Below are 16,458 nucleotides of genomic sequence, written 5' to 3' on the forward strand. Positions count from 1 at the left end.
CCCCCCCCCCGAAAAAACAAAAAACCTTGAGCGCCCCCCGCCACCCAAAGATTGGCCGCCCCTTACCTGGTGCCGCCCCAAGCACGTGCTTGGTCGGCTGGTGCCTGGAGCCGGCCCTGGCCTTTAACCGTCTGCCTGGCCCAAATGGAGTGAAATGCAGCAAGAAAGCGAACAGCATCAAAAGTGCTGAGTCAACTCGTGGATAAGATTCCTTCTGTGTCAATGAGAAGAGGTGAGGGCTAGAACTGCAGTGAATTGTTCCCCACATCCACCAAGGGCAGGACAAGAAGGAAGCAGCTTACGTTGCAGGAAGGGAGATTGAAGCTGGGTATTAGGAAAAACTTTCTAACTCTAAAGTTTGCTAAGCACGGGGACAGGTTACCGAGGAGGATGTGGAATCCCCGTGGTTGGTGGTTTTAAAGACAAGGTTAGACAAACACCTGTCAGGGATGGTCTAGGTCAGTGTTTCTCACCCTTTTTGATCCCAGGGACTGGCTTGCTGCCTTCCTAAAATGTGTCAGGGAGATCTCAGGGACTGGTGCAGGTTCACAAACCGGTTGTTGAGAAACACTAGTCCAGGGTTACTTAAACCTGGCTCAGTATGGGGGGATGGGGTAGATGACCTCTCAAGGTCCCTTCCAGCCCCACATTTCTATAATTCTCTAACAGGTAAACGGACCGTGGCTATTCTAAAATGACTCTGAACAGGGCAGTGGAGTTCCAAGACTAGACAGAGTAGCCTACAAGACAGAGCACAGGCCTAGAACTCAGGACACCTGGGTGCTAGTGCCAGCGCCAGCTCTGCTACTGGGCGACCTTGGGCAAGTCACTTCACCTCCTGGTGCCTCAGTTTCCCCAGTCTGGGTCCTCGGTTCCCCCAGGATCATGATCCTGACCTGCTTTGAGATCTCTGGCTGAAAAGCCTTGTGTAAGAGCTATAGGTGCAATTATATATATATACCACATGGGAAGTGCAGTGGCCGGAACACGGAAGCAGAACACCACTCCCTGAGTCAACACAGAGACTCCCACTGGGCTTTGGATCAGATCCGAACTGGGGCTGCAGGTAGGCAGAGGATGATACAGAAAAATCTGGGGCCTGATCCTGCCATTAGCGCTGAAGTCAATGGGGTGCCAGGCAGGCCCAGGGGGCTGTAGTCTGGGTGCTGTCAGCTCAGGGGGGTGGCTACAGTGCAGCTGAAGCTAACCTGATGTGCCTACGTGTGAAGATCAACTAGCCAAAAATAACTCCTCGGAATGAGCAGCCCAAGTGTTCGTTCCCCCCTCCCTCTAACTCCTTTTGTTTACAGAAAAGCAAACCAATGCTTCGGGCCCCCTCCAGGCAGCTCAAGGGTTGGGGAGGGGGGCAAACCTTTTAACTCTCAGCCTGGTGTCTGGCGGCAGTAAAAAAGGCTCAGTTTAGCATTAGATGCAGCCACAGGAGGAGAGAATACAAATCAACAACCGTGCCGCCTTTAGACTCTGCGTCTTTTTGGTCCCCTTTTCAGCGGCAGGATGTTTGGACATAAAAACAATCCTGGATGATTTCTGAGCTTTCAAAGGGCTGTACCCTGGGAGGAAAGGTTACCTGGAGAATTTCAAGCCAAACCTGTAGCACCAGAAGAAAGTAAACCAGGGGTTAAGTTGCTGAGAGAGACCATCAAAGCAAATGCCAGAAATGTGGTTGAAAAGAGATCAGGCATAAGGAGGCTGCTGTGACATGAGTTCCCTTAGAAAGCAGAGATCAGATCCCTGCTCTGACACCTCCCAGATGTGCCGGAGACCTTGTGTCATTGTTCAGGAGCTGATGAGCAGAGCTCTGTGGCAAGGGAGAGCAGAAATTCAAGCTGCAAAGTGACAGGCCAACCCCTTCCCAAGAAACCAACAGGGTTTCCTTTATTCCCCTCACCTCCCAGGAGGCTGCCATCAGGTACAGCAGAGCCGGCTGGCAGGAAGGCCCGTCAGCTCGTGGAGGAATTTCCATTTCAAATGCGTGAAAGCCTTAATTGAACTGTATTCCCAAGCAAAGCCTCGGATGTGCCAACCAAGTGAGGCTGATTAGAACAGACCGAGGACGCCTGAAAGGCAACCCTGGCAGCTGTCTGGGGAAGCTGCTGCAGAAGTAAATCAAAGGCTGAGCCAGTTCAACCACATGGCCTGCATTCGGGGAAGTTTTAGGCACTGGGTTGAAATGAGAAATCGAGACTATTCAGCCCCATTCACGACAGCAGCTGTTGGGGGCTCCTGCCACTGTCAGTATTTCATTAGTGCCTAGAGACGCTAACGAACTGCGCACGCCAAGGGGAACAGCCAGTCCCTGCCCTGAAGAGTTTCCAGTCTAAAAAGACAAGGCAGGAGTGGACGGAGAGGCAGATTGATTTGCTAAAGGACCCACACTTGGTTAGTAACACAGCTGGAATAGAACCCAACTCTCCTGAAGCCTAGTCCAGTGCCTTATCCAATGGACCACACCAGTCTAGAGAGAGACTGAATTCCTGATATGGAGAGGGGCATGAACACTGCTAAGGGTGGTTCTCTCTGAACAGAGCAAGCCTGAACTGTCAGGGCTATACATCATCAGCGAGAGAGATGTTGATTCTGTCTCTAAGACAGATCCCGCTGCCCTGTTACAGCTCTGTGGCAGGTAGTCCTCCATCTAGATTGCTGTTCCATTGCTGGTTTGTTTACTGTACGGTTGCCACGAATGCCAGGCTATTGTTGTCATTAATCCAGGTTAGTTTTTGATAGGGAAAAGTAGTGAATTGGTTGTTTGGGGTGGGGGAGGGAGGGCACCCCAAGCACTGTCCATTCGGAGAGCTGGATAAAATAGCTCAGATGACCCTATTTAAAAGTTGCCGGAGTCTCACCATGACATTACTGACATTACTGATCAGCAAGTTATTGGTTTTCAAATGCTCCCTTACAAGGCATATTTTGTACAAAGATTATTACAATAGTGTGCTAGGTGTGAAGGCATTCTGTCACAGCAAGGCAGCGTGAGATCCTCAAAGGAAAGATGTTTGAGAAGTGCAGAGCGCGGCTGTCATTCTAATATATAACTTATGCATAAGGGTTGCTTTGCCCACCACTCAGATGCAGCCACCTCTGGGTGGGACATGGCAGCTGTTTAACAGCACCCAGAAATTATTATGATTAATTATTATACTCATTATTATAATTCATTATTTGTAATGCAGTAGTACCTGTTCCTGGGGTTCCTCTCAGTCAGAGACCAGGACCCCACTGGGCTAGGGCTGTATAAACATGGAACAAAAAGACAGTCCCTGCCTCAAAGAGTTTACAATTTAAGTACAAGGCAAGGGCCAACACGTGGATACAGACAGACAATACTGGTCAGCAGCACCAACAGTGGCCACAGCACTGATTGTCAAGATTTCTGTAGGCAGTTCCGTAGTTACTGTTTCCAAGCGTGTGCGTCACAGTTCCAGCGAGTTCCAGGGCAGAAGAGACCCGCCAAATCATCTCGCCCGACCTCCTGTACATCACAAGCCAGTCGATTTCACTCCGTTACTCCTGCACTGACCCTAGTGACTTGGGTTCAACTAAAGCGTTTCAGGCTTCAGGCAACTAAACTGTTGTGTATCACCAAGGTCCCCGTGGTGGGGCTGCGATGTCCTGCCCCAGTTTGTAAGTGGTCTTTGATGAGGCAGTGACCAATGGGTTACTTGTGGCCCATGGAGCCCTTCCTTTTGGACCAGCGGAGGGAAATACCTTAGCAGCCAAGCAGTGGAGGAGACCCCTCTCTTACAAAGTCCTCTGCAGAATGGGAAGGCCAGCAAAGCCCCACATCACCCATTTCAAAGAGCGATCTACCAGGGGCACCCTGACAGCACAGGTGACAGCCCTGGAGAGACTCAGGGGAGGAAATATTCTATCCTTCCTCTCTCAGGGATATCTTTCCTCTGAGGATCTCCTAAGAATCAAGGCTGATTATTCCAAAGCTGCCTAAGGGGATTGGATGCTAACGTCCCTCTAAAATTAATTGGGTGTCTAACTCCCTTTGCAAAGCTCAGCCTCAATGAATCAGGATGTTGGTTCTTTCCTTACTACCCCGACCAGGGCCAGATTCCAGCCCTCCTCGGAGTGAACAGCGCCTCACCCTGCCAGTTCTCCTGCTGAACTCAATGGGGCTGCTCACAGAGCAAGACACTGCTCACCAGGACTAAGAGAGGCACAACCTGGCCCATAGGGACGGCCAAAACCCCAGGGCTGGAATTAACCAGTAATACCTGCCTAAAGCAAATGAGATTGATCCCAGTAAAGGGCAGGCCCTGTGTTAATTCCAACACGGGTGATTTTGTTCCAGAGGTTTTCCTCCAATGAAGCAGGGATTGAAAGGGGAAGGCACAGGGGTGAGTGCTGTGGCTGGCAAGGCACCCTGGTATTCGTGGTATGGGACAAAAGCCTTTGGGGCAATCATATGAACTCCATTGTGAATTCCTCCAGGGTGAGCAGATGAGGCTGGATCTCACAGCCAGTGCTGGGGCATTTGCTCCATCCCGGCGATGGGAAATGGGAGCCAGGGAGCAGGGATAATGGAGCAGCATGATCCCACCCTCCCCCGAGGATGTGGCTGCAGAGCCCCGGCCCTGCAAAGCACCACCAAGAATCTGGGAGGCTAAGTCCCGGGATAACCTGGGTAGAGGGAAGGACTTACCAGTTCTGTGCTATAGCATTCTTCTCTTTGACAAAGTATTTGCACAGACCATGAAATCCTATCCTTGCAAGAGAGACAACAGCTGGGTTTTCAGTAGGAACCTTTTAAATACTAAAAGTAGAAATTATAATAGGATTCACACATACACACACACACACTTCAAATTCCTTTTTATGAATAACACTCCAACGATAAACCATTGCACCACTGCAATTACAACAGCCTCTGGCTAGACTAACATCATTAACTAGAGATGTGCTATTTTTCCTTTTAAATGAAGAATACAACACAGGGCCTAAACCCCAAATATATAGACTACCTTACCAAATCAATACAGGGATTGTGACCTCTGACAATTGGAGATCCGCTTTCACGTAGGCTCACCCTGCGTATTATGGTGACAATTAAAATAAAACATTTAGTTGTCCCACATAGAATCACAGAATCATAGAATCTCAGGGTTGGAAGGGACCTCAGGAGGTCATCTAGTCCAACCCCCTGCTCAAAGCAGGACCAATCCCCAACTAAATCATCCCAGCCAGGACTTTGTCAAGCCTGACCTTAAAAACCTCTAAGGAAGGAGATTCCATACATACTCAGTTGTTTCAGCATCCATATTACTGGGCACATACACAACTTCCAGTGAGAAAGGGAGAAACTGTACAGTACGTGTAGCTGTCAGGCTCACCCACTGTCTCTGGGTCGGTGATGTAGCACACTTCCTGAAGACATCTGGCCTCCAGTCTGCAATTACACCTTTATGGGGTTTTCCCAGTCTCAATCCCACTGATTTCCGTAAAATTACAGGAAACTGTATGGAGACCCAACTAGGCTTGCCAAGATTGTATTTCAAAATAAGGGACGGTTTTCTTAGCACCTCCCCCTCCTGATATTATTATTATCATCATTATTAAAAATAATACTAAGCAGGACTCACTTACTTTCACCAGGGATATTCCTTTTGCTGCTTTTTGCAGCTCTCGTTCTTGTTGTACAGCGATGAAAAGATAAGAGACGTCCCTTGCAAGAAGGCACTGTTGGGAACCCTAGATCCACCCCACAGATCTGTCTGGGTTACCCCCAGCAGCTCTATCTTCTCCCTGCAGGACTGGGCTGGACAAATGCTCTACCAGTCACGGCACAGGGCCATGCATTAGATACAGTCGCACAAACACAACTGCCCTACTTACTTCTAACACTGGTAAGACCCCAGCCTTTCAGGCAAGTAGCAAATTTCCCAGTCCCTAACCCACTGCAATATAAAAACAAACTTATTTTCCTTCTTGGATCTAAGGACTGTACAGATATCTTAGCATAGCACTGCCCGCTGCAGACCAGTAAAGTCCAAATAACCTGTGCAATTAGAGGAAACTGCATTGAGATCCACCCAACAGCTCAGTCTGGGTCTCCCCTGGCAGCTCTATCTTCTCCCTGCAGGTCAAGGCTGCATCTGACCAGTTTTGTACCCTGACAGAGCTCCCAGCCTCTAAGGGGAGATGTGGGCACATGCAGCGATGCTGCCCTTAATGGACTCTTCCAAACCAGCTTCCAAACAGCTACTGGGCATGAGCACCAACTTCCTGCACTCTCTCTAGGGGGCTGAAATAGCAACTGCTTCTTTGCCCTCACTCCAGGCTCTGTACTGCCCCTTGTGGGAGTATAAGTAGCAACAGCAGCTGGAATTACAGCTGTAAGAGTTATGGGCTGAACACCATGGAATAAGAAACAGAAATGGGAGTTACACCAGCATGGCGTGGGGGGGGGTGAGTAATTAGACCTCTCCGGGCTAATTAATGTTAAGCTAATAATGACCTAGCTCTTTTCATCCATAATCTCAAAGTGCTTTACAAAGGGGGTCAGGAACATTATTTCCATTTTGCAGATAGGGAAACTGAGGCATAGAGCGGGGAAGTGACATGCCCAAGATCACCCAGTAGGCGAGAGGTAGGATTAGAACCCAGGTCTCCTGAGTCCCAGGCTCCCTTCACTAGGCCACACTGCCTCCAGTGTGGCATTAAAGAGCCCATTACTTCTCTCCTTGATAATTGCCATTGGACTTGACTGGGAACAGGACCTTAGTCTAGTGGGTGGATATGAGGCAAATTAATTCTCCCTCTCCCCTCCCAAAACAAATCTGTGTGGGGACGGATCGGGAGGAGATTACAGCCTGGCTGAGTGTCAGGGGGTATGTAAGGGACTGATCCTGAGAGGCTCAGATCCTCAAAAGTATTTAGGCCCATGAAATCAATACCACTCCCACCGACACCTGTGTGAATTGGGGGAGCTCAGTACTGCACAGGATCAGGCCACACAGGGGCTTCATGGGCTGTGAGCAACCAGGAGCCGTAAATCTGTGGGTTAGCACTCAGCCCCTGGCTGGCGGGAGCTGCAGTTCCAGTGGATGCAGGTGTCCGGGGAGTGACACCCCTTCCCAACCCCATCTCTGGTAGTATCGCATTGCCATTTGAGCGCCCTCCAATCCCTGTCCTGCTCTGCACTTAGTCAAGCAGGCCTGATTTCTTCTGACAGCCTAGAAATGTCAACATTGCTCTGGATTAAAGGTCAAATCCCAACGGGTGGATTTCAAAATGTCATCCCGCGCTGCGCCAGAGCGGCTCCCCTTCCGCCCAATGTTTCCATCCAGGGGAGCGAGGACACTGAGCGGGCCCCAGTGGGTGCCGGGATGCCAGACTCACCCAACAAGTATCATAAACCCACCCCCACTCCCTGCCAGCGGGTCCTCAGTCACCACTAGAGGGGGACAGAGCCCCATCTGGCATGGGCGTGGCTTACAATCAGCTGATTATGAGGTTCCTCTGCCCCACCCTCAGATATTATCTGCTGAGCAATTTGGTTCCTTTGGCCTAATACATTCAAGGAGAGCTAAACGGGTGGGACCAGGCAGTGTCACTCCAGAAAGGAGGGTGATCTGTTAGAGAGAGAAAAGGACTGGGCATTAGGACTTCTGGATTCTAGCCTCAACTCTTAACACTTTGTAACCTGGTATAAGTCACTTAGCTTTCCCGTACCTCAGTTTCCCCATCTGTAATACAGGGCTAACAGAAAGTACCTGCCTCCTGAGGGGCTGGCGGGTGGGGCTAATGTCTGTAAACCACGTAGAGCCTGTCAAATAGACAGGCCTGAAGAGATGCAGAGTGTTGTTGCTGTTATCTTAGTGCTAGTGACTCCGGTTTGAAGACAGCTAGCTGCCCACAGCTGGTCCTGCGGCATTTGAATATAGTCTGTGATGGGCACGTCCAGCTTGTTTTCTCGTCTGAGCACACACTTGGCCCCTGTGCAGACAGCGGGTGCCAGTGACTGATGCCTCTGTGGAGCCGCTCTGGCACTCATTGGCAACCCAGACGGTCTCGCGTTCCCTCTCCTGAAGACGGACAGGCGTGAGAGCTGCCTGCTAACCTCGGGGCGGGCGGGGGAAGGCAGGAGAGGGATTGCCTGCCCCTTGCTGAATCCAACTGGAACAGCAGATTAATTGACAGAAGCAATGGCCCTGCCCACTGGTAGCAAAGGCCACCTGGAGTCTCAGCCCCTCACCAAATGTCTGCTGTCCACTTACAGTGCTACAGAATCACCAGGCCATGTGAGCGCTCTCCCCACGGCATGGGGCCTGATCCTGAGAGGTGCTGGAGTCTCCCCAGCTTCCACTGATGTCAGGTTTCTGAGTGGGGCCTGCAAGCCCAGGTGGTGGGGCTCATTCTTCTCCCCTGTGGCACAGAGCCAGGTCTGGGAAGGGGGACAGATCACTGGCACCCTGGTTTTTCCTCCTTAGCCCAGACCCAGGTGCTGTCTTGTGAGTGTTGCATTTATTCACTCCCACGTACTCTGTTCAGTTGGCGAGACACAGTGGGGGAGGTGCTAGCTTTTATTGGACACAAGCTTTCGAGCCCCCCGAGGTTCTTCTTCGGGTCTCAGCTGACGTCAGCGGTAACACAACGCACCTCTAAAATGCATGTCCCTGGGACGTCTAGATGATGTATGATGCACAGTGGGTGCATTTTCTCAGCATACAGGCCGGTACATACCCTGAGTCTCTTACCCACTCGCCTGCTTAGTTGTCTCCCAGGAACACTGTGAGTCCATGCACCAGCTGCTCTCAGGGTCTCTCAAGCAGGCAGGCCTTGCACCCAACAGGGACAGCCGGTGACGCTGCAGGGGAACCAGCAGGCAGGCCTTGTCCCCAGATTCTCTCTTGCAGCCATCTTGAGGGTTGGGTGGGGGAGCAGATACCTGGTGCATGTCACACAGGCTCTGCTGGAGGGTACATTTCCAGCCCTTTAAATTGTGGTTTAAAGAAACCCAGCTGTGGAATTATGATTATCATTGTTTTCTTTCTTGCCAAAGTAGCATCTCAGGCCTCTGAGCCAAGTGTTTTGAACACACTGCCTGCAATTCCTGGTGTATATGCTGGGGAAAATACCCGCCACTTTGAGCCATTCACTAGAGGTCATGGGTGTCAGCAGGTCAGTTACATAACTCAGGTACGGCTCCCACAGCCAGGCAGGACAGAGGCAAAGGTGGGGTCAGGGAGGAATCTGTGTGGGGCCTGGAGAGACTCAGGGATAGGATGGGGACTGTGAGAAACCACGGGCCAGCATTTGAACTGAGGTCAGGGATTGCTTGGGTGGCTGGGGAGAGGGATGCAGGGGCCCAGTGCAGCATTGAGGTGCCGTGCCATAGGTGGGTCAGCAAAGGAAAGCTTCAGGGAGCTGTAGGTGTCTCAACGGAGCTGCCAACAGCATCAATGCGAGAGGAGCTTGGGCAGGCGGGTCTGTGGTGAGTTGGTGAAATGTAGCGGGTGGCTCCCCAGGGCTCAGTTTCTGCAGGAGCGTGTCTAGGAAATGAGCTGCTGTGACGAACTGGGCCTGTTCTCACTGTGGTCTGTGAATGCTGACGGGGGAGTGTGGCTNAGGAAGCCGGGGGTGCAGGGCCCTGAGTCCCCCAATACTCCGTGACAGCTGCCGGGCCAGACGCTGCTTTCAGGGAAAGCCCGGTAGCTCCCCACGTGCGACACCCTCCATGGGGCCTAGAGGGGTGGGCTGCTCCCCTGAGCAGGGCCTGGTCCTTGGGAAGCTGTGGCAGTACCCAGCCACTCCAGGACTGCAGCGCCGCTGAGTGCCAGCAGGAAAGGGCTGGGTGCTGTGGGAGCCAAAGCCAGGCAATTCTTCCAGAAAGAGACAAGCTGAGAAAATGACCATTAGCACTGATTAGCGCCCCCCCACGCACAGGCCGTCCCTGCCTGGCTGCGCCACAGCTCCCGCCTGGACCCCAGGCCAGCGGCTGTCTTACAGTCACTGCCTCTGAGTCAGGCTGCGTTAAGCTCCCAGTAACAGCGCGTACCGAGCGCCCGGTCACCGTGAATGAAGTGTGACGGAGCCGAGCTGGGGCTGCCACCCGGAGTTCCCAAGCAGCCACACACGCGTTCCCGGGCCGGGGGCTGCTGCTGTGTCTTTAATCCCCTTCCAGCCCTACATGTCTATGATTCTGTGCTCTTGGTTAACCCTGGTGCCCAGCCTTAATCCAGGGTTATTATAATCTGCCTGCCTAAAGTCTCCCCTTTGTAGTTTCCACTGAATGTGGCCTCTTCCTTCCTAAACTGGTGTGCAGTGTTCCCATGTGCCCGGCAGAGCAATTTCCTGTGTTTCACCGGCTCAGCTGCATTCAAGTTTGTTGGAACTCACCTCATTCTTTCGGATACTTCTGATGCTACGAAAGAGTGACGCCCCTTTTTGATCCCAGCGGCTAGTCAAATGTTGGGACCCTGGAGATGAAAGAAGAAAGTGATGGAGTCTGTTATTTTCTTTGAGGCAATCTTGTTTGCTTACAAAGAATGTACTAAGGCCTGCTCCTCTGAATACAGGAGGGACAAAAACCAAAAGCCTACAGCCCCAAGCCTCTTTAGCCAGCAGAATCAAAAGCTCTCTCTCTAGCTTCTTCCAGCATCACACTGAGCTCTGCTCACAGGCTACTGGTTGGCTTTCTTGCTTTTGTCTCTGGCTCTCTCTCTGTTCTCAGTTTCTGTGTGTTACACACACACACACACACACACACACACACACACACACACACACAGAAAGAGAGAGAGAAAAGCTCCTGGGCACAGTCATACACACCTTTTGTTTTACGCAGTGGAGGCAAAAGGGGCTATGCTTACAGTTATGTTAATTGAAGGCTGAGTTCACACCTATCAATCTCAATGGGGTTTTAATTCAAACCATAACAAAGTTGCACCCAGCTCATAACAATTTATATCCCTGACCTTCAAAAGGGTGTTGGGAAGCCCTAGGAGTGGAAGCACTCTAGGAGGACAAACTATTATCAGAGAGATGCAACAGAGGGTCCTGTGGCACCTTTGAGACTAACAGAAGTATTGGGAGCATAAGCATAACTTCTGTTAGTCTTAAAGGTGCCACAGGACCCTCTGTTGCTTTTCACAGATTCAGACTAACACAGCTACCCCTCTGATACTTATCAGAGAGATGAGACTCTGTAATCTACAGTATCCTCAAACACTGATGGGCTTTCCCCTCCTGCTCTCACTGAAGGAATTCCACTCTCTCTCTCTCTCACTCGTCCCTTCTATGTCCAAGCTCTGTAGGTTGCAGTTTTGTCCTGTTTTGCTGTCTGAAGTGATCCTTGCCCGAGTTGTCATGGAAACTGGCTTGTTTGCCTTGCTACTCTGGAAGGAAAGCTTAACTAACTCTGACACTCCGGCTGGAGGAGGAATTTCTCTGCCCTCATTGGGGGGGGGAAGGCTGCAAAAGCAAGCCGCTAACAACCCGAGTTGGCCATGCAGCGGGAATAAGTGATTTCATTGTGTTCATCTTCATCAGCTGATTAGCCTCATTCACAAGGTCGGGGTGGAGAAGCCCAGGGCACCGAGTGAGAGCAAAGCACCAAACTCATTGGCACAGAGGATCTCACCAGCACCTGCTGCAGCATCATCCGTCCTCCCCTTGCCCCCATCAGCCTATGACTGAACAGCCCCATCTCCATAAGTCCAGGAATGGGTGAAGGAGCAGGGATCTGTGCCCAGCAAGGGGGGGATTCTCCAACACCCCTAGGTAGTTATACGGTCCCCATCAGCAGTGTAGCAGAACCTCTCCCAATCAGCAATGGATCTTTACCCTCCCAGTAGCCCTGGGAGGCAGGGATAGACTTTCCCCCGGCTGCAGATGGGGAACTGAGGCCCAGCTTGGGCTCAGTCACTTGCCCACCATCACACAGGACATTTGTAGCTGAGCTGGAAATCAAGCCCATGTCTCCTTAGCCCCAAGCTACTGTTCTCCCTACTGGACCACTGGTGGGTTGTGCCTCCGGGCCGGGAGTGGTGGTGTCCTGAAAGACCAGTCCCGGGATGGGGGGAACGTGAGATGTTGATTCATAGATTCTAAGGCCAGACGGAGCCATTGTGATCTCATCTGACCCATAGGCGTGGGAACTATGGGTGCAGGAGTTGCTGCAGCACCCCCAAGTTTTATGCAGGGCTCCATTTCTGGCCCCCCACATGGGGTCCCATCTGCCAGCCGTGGTCCTGGGGCTCCCGTGCCCGGGGCTCCGCTGCCAGCCCTGTGCTTGGGGTCCCAGCTGCCGCCCCACACCCGAGGCTCCACTGCTGGTCCTGCGCCCACCCCCAGTTGTGGCCCCAGCCTCGGCCCCTTTATCCCTGTCCAGGTCTCCACATCCTGGAGACACAGCCCAGCTCCTGGCCCCAGCTCGGGGGAGGGGGAGGGGACACGACAGGGTAAGGGGGCTGGATTTCAGCACCCCCACTATGAAAAATGTTCCAGCGCCACTGCTCTGACCTTCTGTCTAGCACAGGCCAGAGACCCGCCCCCAAATAATTCCTAGAGCTGAGCTTTTAGCAAAGCAGCATCCACTCTCGATGTAAACAGTGTCAGTGATGGAGAATCCACCATGGCCCTTGGTAAACTGTCCCGGTGGTTAATTACCCTCAGAGTTAAAATGCGATTACAGTCTGAAGCAAAGCAAATCTCACACCCCTACTCCCCACACCCCCCGGCCCTTCAGGGCAGTATTCTCCGTCCACCCCTCAAAACACACATACAGTCCAAGTCTCCAGGGGTAGCACTGAGCCATGTTTTACTCTGCCTTAGAAAGTAAATGTCGGGATTTTGGCTGGAGGTGAGAGGGCGCTGCCTTAAACAGGTGCAGGAACACTGGCTTTTCCCTTCCTTCCTTCCTGTCGTGCTGCTCCCTTTTCCCACCCAACTCCCATTAACACCATGGTGCCAGATCATAAGCCATGCACCTGATCACTTTGCCTGTCTGTTATAGCCCTTCCGTCTGCCTTTGTGGTTCTGGACTGCCCCCTACTTTGGGGCGGCGACTGTATCTGCTCTTGGGTTTGGCAAACACCCAGCACACCCGGGGTGCCACCATAATGCAAATAATCATTGGCTCGCAGGCTTACCGGGTTTGCCCCTGCAGACATAGGAACAGGGCATGCAAATTAAGTAGGAAATTGTGTGTGCAATTTTCTGCACGTGCTGATTCGGAAAATCAGGCCTTGAGGCCCTGGTGTATATCAGAGACAGCAATTGGCGAACATGTCCTTCCACTGGTGGGGAGTATTGCGGAGTTCTAGCGTAAGCGTAAGGAAACCATGGGACTTTGAGCCTCTTCTCCCACAATTCCCTTGGGCCCACACAAAGTATCCCACGAGACCATGCAAAATTACCCAGAATGCATCATGCCAGACCACAGTGTTGGGAATCAGGGATACACGCGGGCCCTGTGACACTCTGCCCCAATACCACAGCCAGTGTTAATCGGTGCAGCACCCCTCCTGGGTGAACACAGGGCGTAGCTCACAGCACTGACTCCATTGGAGTTAGGACAAGTGGTGTAATTCATTCCGTTGACATCACACCCACTGAGCTCGCTAAAGGACACCGGACCTTGGATTCTCTCTGCTGCGTTTCCACCCGGCTCTGTAAAAGGCAGCGAACGGTACTGACCTACCTACAGGGTCTTACCCCCACCTTCAGAAAATGTTCTCACCGGGCCAATTTAAAGAGAGGAGACAAGATGGTGGAGTGTTAGTTGTCAAGCATCATGCCGGGCAGTGAGTGATCAGTGGGGTGTCTCTGGTGGGCCCTACTCGGCGTATTCCCTGCTTGGATCCTCCATTGGATTCACGAACAGGTTAATCTTTGCAACATGTTGCAGCATCTGTCTCTCTCCCCCCTCATCTCTTCCCTAAGCAGCAGCAGCAGCAGCCAGTCCTTGTGCTTCTGCAAAAAGGCATTTCTCATGCCAAAGAGCTTTTTGCAGCACGGATTTATTCCTGACAGCAAGCGGCACTTCTCTGGATCGCAGGCTGATGGGGACAGCACTGGGGCGAGACGTGTAAACCTGATCCTTCGCTCTCACCCGCAAGTCTCTGAGGCAGGTTGGAAAAGCTCAGCCCTGTACAGTCCCCTCCCTTCCCCGAGTCCTTTCCTCTCCTAGCATCCAACGGGTGCCTGAAGGCATGTGGATGGAGAGGGTGGTTCTTCTGTGCAGGAAAATACCAGCTTGTCCTGATGAATGACGAGGAGACTTAGCAGAGAGACAGGGAATGGGACCACAACAACTTGTGGGGAAAACAGCAACCAGCAGCTCTCTCCCTGCAGCCCACCCACCTCTCGACGCCCTCTGGTCCCTCTGGCCTGCAAGTTTCCAGCGCAGCAGCTCCTAGGAGGTCACAAATCAGGCTGGGGGGGGGTCTATTCTTCCTCCCTATTATTTTGTTAGCCACATCCATCTCCCTGCTGCACCCCAAAAGGGGAGTGGAAGTTGCCGAATCTTGTCCACACTCAGGTATTGCCCTGGTTCAGTCACCCGCATAGCTGCCCCAGGACTGAGCTCTGTGTGCAGACAAAGGCAAGCTGGGTTTTGCCTTGATTGCAAGTAGGAGCAAGGCTCAGCGTGGCCTTGGCTACACTAAAGCCTGGCTTACACACGACAGTTGCACCAGTAGAATTCCCCTTGTCACGAGGGAGGCAGATGTGTGTCCCCACTTGTGTCTGCCACCTCAGGGACTTCCCCTTGTCAGAGCACCACCAGCCCAGGCTGCTGGTATTGGTGCAACGGCAGTGTGGATGCACATGGACACTGCCAAAGCTCTATCGCTACATAAAGTCCTCCCACTCCAATCCCATGCTGCACTGCTCCCTTCAGTAGTGACCGGTCTGGTAACCTTTTTGACCTTTACTGCCCAGTGGCCAGAGTGACCGGAAGTTCTCCTGGTTTTTAAAGGGCCAGTGCATGCTCAGCTATCGCACTCGCCGTGTTGACAACACCGAGTGATACTGCTGAGTTGGGGTAGTCTCTAGCATCAGTAAGGCCTGAGTTTCCCCTCTCAAAATGCAGAGCAGCGCCTCTGCCTGGAGCAAACCGTCCAGACACCTTTTCCCGCAGACCCCGCTCCTTCTGCATTTCTGAGTGGTAAGCGACGTCTCATTTCCAGACATCGGTGTGCTCCATTGTTGAATCCACTGCTAATAGAACAGCGCAGACGCAAGTGATGGAAATACCGGCGGAGCCTGGAGTGGGGGAAGAGAAGAAAGCAAAATGCTAAGCCTGTTCCAGTTGCTCAAAGAAAGGATCTAGTTTAATCCTGAAGTGCAGCCACATAATAAAGTGCAGCACTGACGGGGGGAGGGGACACATGAACCGCTAACTGATAGAGGAACCAGCCCCTTCCATCTCCCTTCCCAGAGGTTGTGCCTATGGCCAAATATAACATAGAGAAATCTAGCGCAGCTGTAAGGAAACCCTAAGCCAGGCACATTTCGCCTTGAACCAGGACCAAACCAAAATCCAGGCTGGGGTCCTGCTACTGTATCATCTGTTCTCCGGGACAATCTTGAGCAAAGCCAGCCTGGTCTGTGGGTGACACAAACCCAACAGCTGCCCCTGGAAGTGTGGGGTTGTTTGATATGTCCGGTTGCTGAGCATTGAGTTTTGCCAAAAGCTTTTGGCTGAATTTCCGGAGAGAGGCCGCAGATCTCCCATTCCTTTCGATGGGAAACCCCCAGTCGCCATCAAAAAATCTCAACCTTTATCTTTGGAAAGAAATCAGCCCCCCACCTCCAAACACCCACCCCCGGCTTGCAACCAGCAAAAACTAGGTCTTCCTTTTGCTGAGCCCATCTCTGTTTCCTGCAAAGCTCTCTCTGCAACCCCAGCTGAACGGGAATACACATACCCTGCCCTGTGTGAAGACAATTGCGTCAGGAGCAACTGGGCTTTCCGTTCCCTTCTCTGAGCACCTAAGAACAGACGCATCAGATTACGAACCTGAAATTAAAGGAGGAACTCATAAAAGAAAGCCCAGATCCCACCCAGGAGCCCGGCTTTCCACAGCATTTAGAGCTTGCTGCATGCTTCCCTCTTTGTAACGTCCATCAGCCTCCTGGAGTTGTCCTGGATTTAAAGAGCTGCTGGCACTTCTTGGAGAGAGCGAGAAAACATTGCCTGCAGAATGGAATCAGCTTTCCTGAGCCTGTATTTGTATACTGTGAGTCTTTCTATTTCCCCTTCTCTAATTATCTCTAGTGATTCAGTGCCATAGATTTGCATGGTGATTTACAACTGTATAAGAAGGCAGGTGCCTGTCTCAAAGAGTTTGCAATCTAAATATTCTCATGGCCATTTTCCTCCACTCCTGCTTCTCATTCCCAGTTTAGAAACCCTCATCCACTCTTAAATGTTTCACAACCAGAGTACACCCCCTTACTTTGTGGGGAGTAAAAGGA

The 16,458-nt window shown here is 51.9% G+C and overlaps 1 long non-coding RNA gene across 1 annotated transcript in view; it reads right to left on the reverse strand.

Annotated features, from left to right (window-relative positions):
• Positions 1–15,992, reverse strand: part of LOC117875887 — a 20,144-nt gene extending 4,152 nt beyond the window's left edge. Inside the window, exons 1-3 of the long non-coding RNA XR_004645381.1 lie at positions 15,909–15,992; positions 15,107–15,243; positions 10,375–10,454 (exon numbers count right to left, since the gene is read on the reverse strand). This is a non-coding gene — a long non-coding RNA (uncharacterized LOC117875887). The remainder of the gene's footprint in view (positions 1–10,374; positions 10,455–15,106; positions 15,244–15,908) is intronic.
• Positions 15,993–16,458: the final 466 nt, after the last annotated feature.

The sequence above is a fragment of the Trachemys scripta genome, chromosome 4 (genome assembly GCF_013100865.1).
Source record: "Trachemys scripta elegans isolate TJP31775 chromosome 4, CAS_Tse_1.0, whole genome shotgun sequence".
Lineage (NCBI taxonomy): Eukaryota > Metazoa > Chordata > Testudines > Emydidae > Trachemys > Trachemys scripta.